At 48.0% G+C, this 7,157-nt stretch overlaps 1 pseudogene; it reads left to right on the top strand.

The window, feature by feature from the left end:
* The first annotated feature begins 1,262 nt into the window (after window positions 1–1,262).
* LOC123570000 (transcription factor NF-E4-like) lies at window positions 1,263–3,012 on the top strand (annotated as a pseudogene).
* The last annotated feature ends 4,145 nt before the right edge of the window (window positions 3,013–7,157 follow it).

The following is a 7,157-nucleotide window of genomic DNA, read 5'->3' as shown; positions in this document are numbered from 1 at the left end:
TCACACTTCCACATGTAATAACATAATTCTCTTGACAGTCCTTAAGGGGCAAGCATTTTTAATAACCATTTTACAGGTGAGAAAACTGAAGCGTGGAGTTAGGGGTTCAACTACTTAATGAAGAGCCAGCCAACTTAATAAGTGAGAAAGCTGGGATTTGAACTGAGTGGTCTTGCTCCCAAATCTCTAACCAACCTTATTGTGGAGTCCTGATAAGGTAAGTAAGCAACAATGAGGAAAAAGTTCCAGGTGAAGGAGAACAATTGTCCTGAGAGATAGCATGATGGTTACTATTGAGCGTCAACTTGATTGGATTGAGAGATGCAAAGTACTGGGTGTGTCTGTGAGGGTGTTGCCAAAGGAGACTAACATTTGAGTCAGTGGACTGGGAGAGGCAGACCCACCCTCAGTCTAGGTGGGCACCATCTAAACAGCTGCCCATGTGACTAGAATAAAGCAGGCAGATGACTATGGAAGAGCAGATTTGCTTCGTCTTCTGGTCTTTATCTTTCTCTTGTGCTGGATGCTTCCTGCCATCAAACATCAGACTCCAAGTTCTTCAGCTTTTGGACCCTTGGACTTAACCAGTGGTTTGTCAGGGGCTCTCAGGCCTTTGGCCACAGACTGAAGGCTGCACTGTTGGCTTCCCTACTTCTGAGGTTTTGGGACTCGGACTGATCCACCACTGGATTCCTTGCTCCTCAACTTGCAGATAGCCTATCATGGGACTTTACCTTGTGATCGTATGACTCACTTCTCCTTCATAAACTCCCTTTCATATACACATCTATCCTATTAGTTCTGTCCCTCTAGAGAACCCTGACTAATACAGATGGCTAATCGCAAACAACCTTTTGGCACAACTACTTCGCTCTGCAGGAAGCCCCAGCAGCATGACCTCGTTCTGCATGGAGCCCCCTCCAGCATAAGCCCATGAAACTTCCCTCCAGTCCTTGCTGTAAGGCTCTCCCCGGGGCCTGAAAGCTTAAGGAGATGAATAACTCTTCCCTTCTCAGGCCCAGTCCCAAGGCACAAGGCCACTTGCATTAGCAACATGCGGCAGCAAGATAGAAGCAGGAAGAGAGCCAGCTGGAAGATATGTATCCCTGAAGATCAAGAAAAAGGCCATCTGGGTACAATGTAGCAGTTACCTCAGACGAGGACACTTCCCTTTTACAGGAGACTATAAAACCTTTGTCCTGTCCTCACTCAGGGCTGACACCATTTTAGGCCTTGGCCCACCAGGCACTCATTAAAACAGCATGTTGCTCCACACCGCCTCGTGTTGTCTGTTGCTGTGCTCTCGGGGTTCGAACCAATACAAGAACCTTACATCTGGTGCCAAAACCTGGGAGGGGCTCAGGTGTGTGTCCCCCGTGGACTTACCCCTCCACCCCGAAGAGCAGGCCACAGCAGCCGGACAAAGGAAGCTCCTCAGCCTCCAGTCACCTCTCTGTACATTCACAGTGGTCACTGATCTCGCCTACTGGTAAGTTTCCCCAGGAGCCCGGTTAACAGGGAAAAATCCGCATGGCCTCTCTTGGTTCTTCCAGTCTGAAAATCCAGTGTTGGTCCAAGAAGGCTCTGGCATGTGCCAGGCACTCACTGAATCATCTGGTCTTAGGGGGATGCCTTTAGGCCATTTGATCACATTCAGGAATGAAAAGGCAGCAGTGATGATCGCTTCTTTTACCGTCTCCCTCCAGCCATCCTTTCCCCCTGTTCTTCCAAGCCTACCCTCCGTTATGGGAAATTCCCAGTCCTCCATTCCAAAAAACAGCCCTCTAGGCTGCCTCGTAAAAAACCTGCAAACCTTAGGCCTCAGGGAAGATATCCACCCTAAGCACCTTGTCTTTTTTTGCAATTCAGTCTGGCCACAATACGAATTGGATAATGGGTTCAAATGGCCCGCAAATGGAACATTCGACTTTACAATTTTAATTGATTTAAGCAATTACTGCCAAAGACTGAAGAAATGACGAGAAATTCCTTATGTCTAGGCCTTTTTGCACTCAGATCACAACCTCTGCAGTTCTTGCTCACCTGTTCAAATCCATCTCCTCCATTCTCACCACCCTGATTGCCTTTCTCCTCCCCACCCTACCTCTTTTTCCTCATTTGATTCAGTTGGCTGCTGTCCACCCCTCCCAGCCCCTACCTCTTCCTCTCAAAGTCTTCTTTAACCCCCCAAGCCTCCTCATTGTCTTCTCAGCCGCCATATTCCCAGACACCAACTTCTCAGCCGCCACCTTCCCAGTCACCATTTTTCTAGCTGCTATCTTCTTAGTCACCATCTTCCCAGTTACACTTCTTTTCCTACACCGTCCCCTCCTCAGGGCAATTCTAGTATTGCCTGTTCCCATTCTCCTTCCTCACCGCCCTCTCCTGAAGACTGTAAGCCCATCCCGCCACCTTATGCCTCTATCTATCCTCCACTGCCTGTTAACTTAACTCCCTTTCTCCCTTCAAATCCTCAGCAGAAACCACTACTTTGAACCTTTGGTTCATCTCTCAGTCCACCCCCAATATTCAGTGCAAGCTTCAGAAGCTTGATGATAGCCCTCAAACCCCACAACAAGACCTTCTTAATTTAGTCTTCAAAGTCTTTAACAATTGTGATGAGAAAAGTAAAAGGCAAAAAGCAGGTAGAGTTTCAAATGCTTGCCTCTGCCATCAGGGGCCCTGCAGGCCCACGGGGCTACAGCTTCACACGGAAGCCTCCTAACAATCCACCTCCACCTGACGCCTGTTTCAAGTGCAGCAATGAAGGCCACTGGTCCAGACAATGCCCAAATCCACGTAAGCCCACCAGGCCATGCCCCGTCTGCAGAGGAGCCCACTGGAAGTTGGACTATAAGCAGCCCTCTTACTACCACAAGGACCACCCCCATCCCTTCTTAAGTTGTCCAAACCCCCCCTACTTGGATCTCATCGGCCTTACCACTGAAGACTGATGGTGCCCTGGGATGGACGCCCTAGCAATTACCATCTCTTCATCCAAGCCAAGGGTAACCCTGATGGTGGCAGGTAGGCCAGTATGTTTTTTAAAAATTAGTATTAGGGCAACCTACTCTGTTTTACCTAATTTTTCAGGACCCAGCCAGTCCTCCCAAGTCTGTTGTGGGAATTAATGGATAAGTCTCCAAACCTCAAGGCACCTCTCCACTTTTCTGCTTCCTGCGCACTTTTTCCTTCACTCACTCTTTCTTAGTCCTGCCCTCATGCCCAACCCCGCTCCTAGGCAGAGATATCCTTTCAAAACTCTACACTACTCCACTTCCACATTCCCCATAGTACCCAACACATCCACCCAGACCCCTCCAGTACTTCTAGCTTTCTTCTACTCCTTCACCCTCCCACTGTAAAACATGCAACTTTTCCTTATCCCCCATCCATAGTTAACCCCGCTGTTTAGGATACTTCTACACCCTCAGTCGCAGAACACCACACCCCTGTCTGCATTATCCTTAAAAAGCCCACCCAGTTCCTATCACCGAAGCAGTATCCCATCTCCCAAGCAGCCTAAAGTCTATATTTTTCGCCTCCTTGTCCATCACCTACTCCACTCAACAGACTCCCCTTTTAACACACCGGCTCTATCTGTTAAAAAGTCAGATGGAACTTGTCTCTTAGTACAGGACCTAGGCTCATTAACCAAGCTGTACTCCAGTATGTCCAGTAGTTCCTAACCCATATGCTTTACTTTCTGCAGTTCCCTCCAATACCACCCATTTTTCTGTCCTAAACCTAAAGAATGCTTTCTTCACAATTCCTTTGCACCCTGTTTCTCAAGACCTCTTTGCCTTTAGGTGGGGAAACCCTGACACCCACCTTTCATGTCAGCTCACCTGGTGTGTACTACCTCAAGGTTTCAGAGACAGCCTCCACCTTTTTGGACAGGCCCTTGCTCGTGACCTCTGTACCTTATCCCTAAAACTGTCTACTCTTCTTCAATGTGTTAATAATCTGCTCCTGTGTAGTGCCTCTCAAAGGGACTGCAATGTCCATACTATCTCTCTCTTTTAAACTCCTTGGCAGAATGGAGGTATTAGGTCTCCCCTAAGAAAGCACAAATATGCACCCCCTCGGTCACCTATCTAGGCCTAGCTCTTACCCTGCGGACCCGAGAGCTCACAACCGACCGCATATCCCTCCTCCAGTCCCTCTCGCCTCCACTAACTAAGCAAGAAATTCTCTTTTCTAAGACTAGCAGGATGTTTTAGACTCTGGGTTACCTCCTTTGCTCTACTTGTGAAACCGTTATGCCAAGCCACTAAAGGCCCTCCCCATGAGCCTTCAAACCCTGCACAGCCTATTACCTAACCTTTCCGTCTACTCCAGAAGGCTCTCACCTCAGTCCCCGTCCTCACTCTCCCAGACCTCACCAAACCCTTCTCCCTCTACACCAACAATGGCGTGGAGTTGCACTGGGTGTTCTAACCCGGTCTAAGGGACCCACCCTCCAGGCTATTGCCTACCTCTCTAAATAGCTTAAAGCCACAGTTCTCAGATGGCCTGCCTGTCTCTGAGCATTGGTGGCAGCTGCTGTCCTTACCCATGAAAGCCTAAAAACGATCTCTCCGTGACAACCTAACAGTTTATTCAACCCATAACATCAAAGACATGCTAGCTCACCACAGTGTACTAAGTCTCATCTCTGCCCCATGGCTCCCACAACTGTATGCTCTATTCATAGAAACTCCCCACATCACCATGCTAACCAGCTCCTGTCTAAACCCAGCCACGCTCTTACCTGAAGCTACAACCACCCTAGACCCGACACACTTCTATGTAAACACTGTTCAAACCCTTCTTATACCTTTTCCAACACTAACAGACCAACCCCTTCCAGATGCCTCCTTTACTTGGTTTGTAGATGGCAGCTCCTTCTTACATCAAGGATGCCGGCATGCTGGCTATGCTATAGTGTCACCCCTCCCCACACACTGTTGAAGCCAATCTGCTCCCCCTAGGCACCACATCCCAAAAAGCTGAACTCATCACCCTCACTCAAGCTCTCACTCTAGCAGCCAGACAATAGATCAACATATATTCAAATTATCATTATTCGTTTCACCTATTGCACTCACACTTGTCCATCTGGAAAGAATGGAATTTCCTAACTGCAAAGAACCTTCCTGTCATAAATGGCTCTCTCATCAGCAAACTCCTTCAAACTGCCAGGCTTCCACAGAAAGCTACCATCGTTCATTGTAGGGGTCGCCAAACCCCAGACAATCCTATATCGGCTAGAAATGTGCTAGTAGATCACATAGCCAAAAAGTAGCCCTACAACCCATGCAAGGCCAGTTTCTGTCTCTGTCCTCATTCTCTCCTCTTTACTCCTCAGAAGAAAAGGAGGATTTCTGAGCCCAAAACCTTCAAAAGCAAGGACCATGGTATGTCAAGGAAGGGCACTTCATTCTTCCTCACTCTCAAAGCCTTCTTCACCTCCAAAGCCTCTACAACTCTTTTCATGTCAGTTACAAACCTCTCCTGCAACGTCTCCGCCCTATCCTCACTTGTCCTCATCTTTCCAGCTGTGTTCAAGGGATTACCCAGTCCTCCTCTCTCTGCCACTCTGTGTCACCCCAGGGCTCCCTCCAGCCACTGCCTTTTCCTACCCACCAAGCCCGGGGCCAGTTACCCCTGCAAGAGTGGCAAGTAGACTTCACTCACATGTCGCCTGATAAATGGCTCCACTGTCTTCTTGTCTTGGTCTGTACTTTCTCCGGGTAGGTAGAAGCGTTCCCAACAACTTCAGAAGGTGCAAATGTCATCACACAAACTCTCATCATGCATATAATTCCCCGTTTCAGTCTCCCAACATTCATCCAGTCCAATAATGGGCCCGCCTTCATCAGCCAAATTACCCAAGACGCCTCTACATCCTTAGGTATAAAATGGGTTCTCCACACACCCTACAGGCCTCAATCTTCAGGCAAAGTTAAAAAAATTAACTCTATCCTTAAAGCCCAGCTCACCAAGGTGGCTTAAAAACCCGCCAATCATGGACAAAAAATCTCCCTTTTGCCCTCATAAGACTCTGCGCAACACTAAAAACACCCTCTTTTTATAGTTCCTTTAAAATCATGTATGACCGAACTTTTGTTTTAGGGCCTCCATCTGTTATGCCCAGACCGTTTATTCCCCGAAGAAGACCACCAGAGTCCAGAGTCAAAGCTAAGCAGCAAGGATCTTTATTACAGGTTCGAACCTGGAACTCTCCCTCGCTCGTGAAACGAGACGGGCAGGAGAGCTCCCCCACTGAGCTCCGAGCAGTGTTATATAGTCTAAGAAAAGTGGGCATAGAGTTATTATACAAATCAGATATATGATTGGCTAGTGTTTGAACAAGGCAATTTGGCTAACTATGATTGGTTCCCGCCATTTCTGATATTTTGGTTCAAACTTTGAGGCGGGAGAGCAGGTTTATGGCAGCAAGAGTTTATCTTATTTAAACACGTCTTGTGACCTTGCCTCAGAACTTACAAAATCTCTGGTATGTGCAAAACAAAATCTCTGGTACGTGCAGAAAACCAGGTACTCACAGAACTTACGAAATCTCTGGTATGTGCAAAGATTAGAGAGCAGAACAAGGGTGTAGCGGGTGGGGGGTGGGTACACATCTATCTTTGTGTCCTTTCACATCCTTACCAGACTCTAAACCACTCAAGAATTACCTCCCCTCCTTAATCCAGACACGATCTTTCATTCGCGAAGCAGCAGATAAGGCCATGCCTCTCCCTGTTAACACCTCCTTGTCCTCTCAACATAACTGTCATGCAGGCACAGACGTGTTTATCTGCCAACCCAACCCTCACCCAAAAGCTGGGTGGACTGTCAACCAAAGTGGACAGGCCCACACACTGTGATACGCAGCATGCCAACTGCAGTGAAAGTCCAAGGACTCCCCCACTGGGTCCATCACACCAGGGTCAAGCTCACCCCCAAGGCTACTCCTTCCTCTAAAACACTAACAGCGGGCAACACCCTCAGAGTCCCTGAATATAATAACCTAAACAAATAAAAACCATCCTTAAAGCTAAGAGGAAGCCAAAGATGGCGAGGGGATGAATGGTCTCCTCAATGGATTATCGAATATTACGGTCCTGCCACTTGGGCTAAGGAAGGTTTATGGGATTATCGCACTCTAT

The sequence above is a fragment of the Macaca fascicularis genome, chromosome 18, assembly GCF_037993035.2.
Source record: "Macaca fascicularis isolate 582-1 chromosome 18, T2T-MFA8v1.1".
NCBI classification, from domain to species: Eukaryota; Metazoa; Chordata; class Mammalia; order Primates; family Cercopithecidae; genus Macaca; species Macaca fascicularis.
The sequence above is the reverse complement of the archived record's forward strand: the minus strand, read 5'-3'. Positions and strand labels throughout refer to the sequence as shown.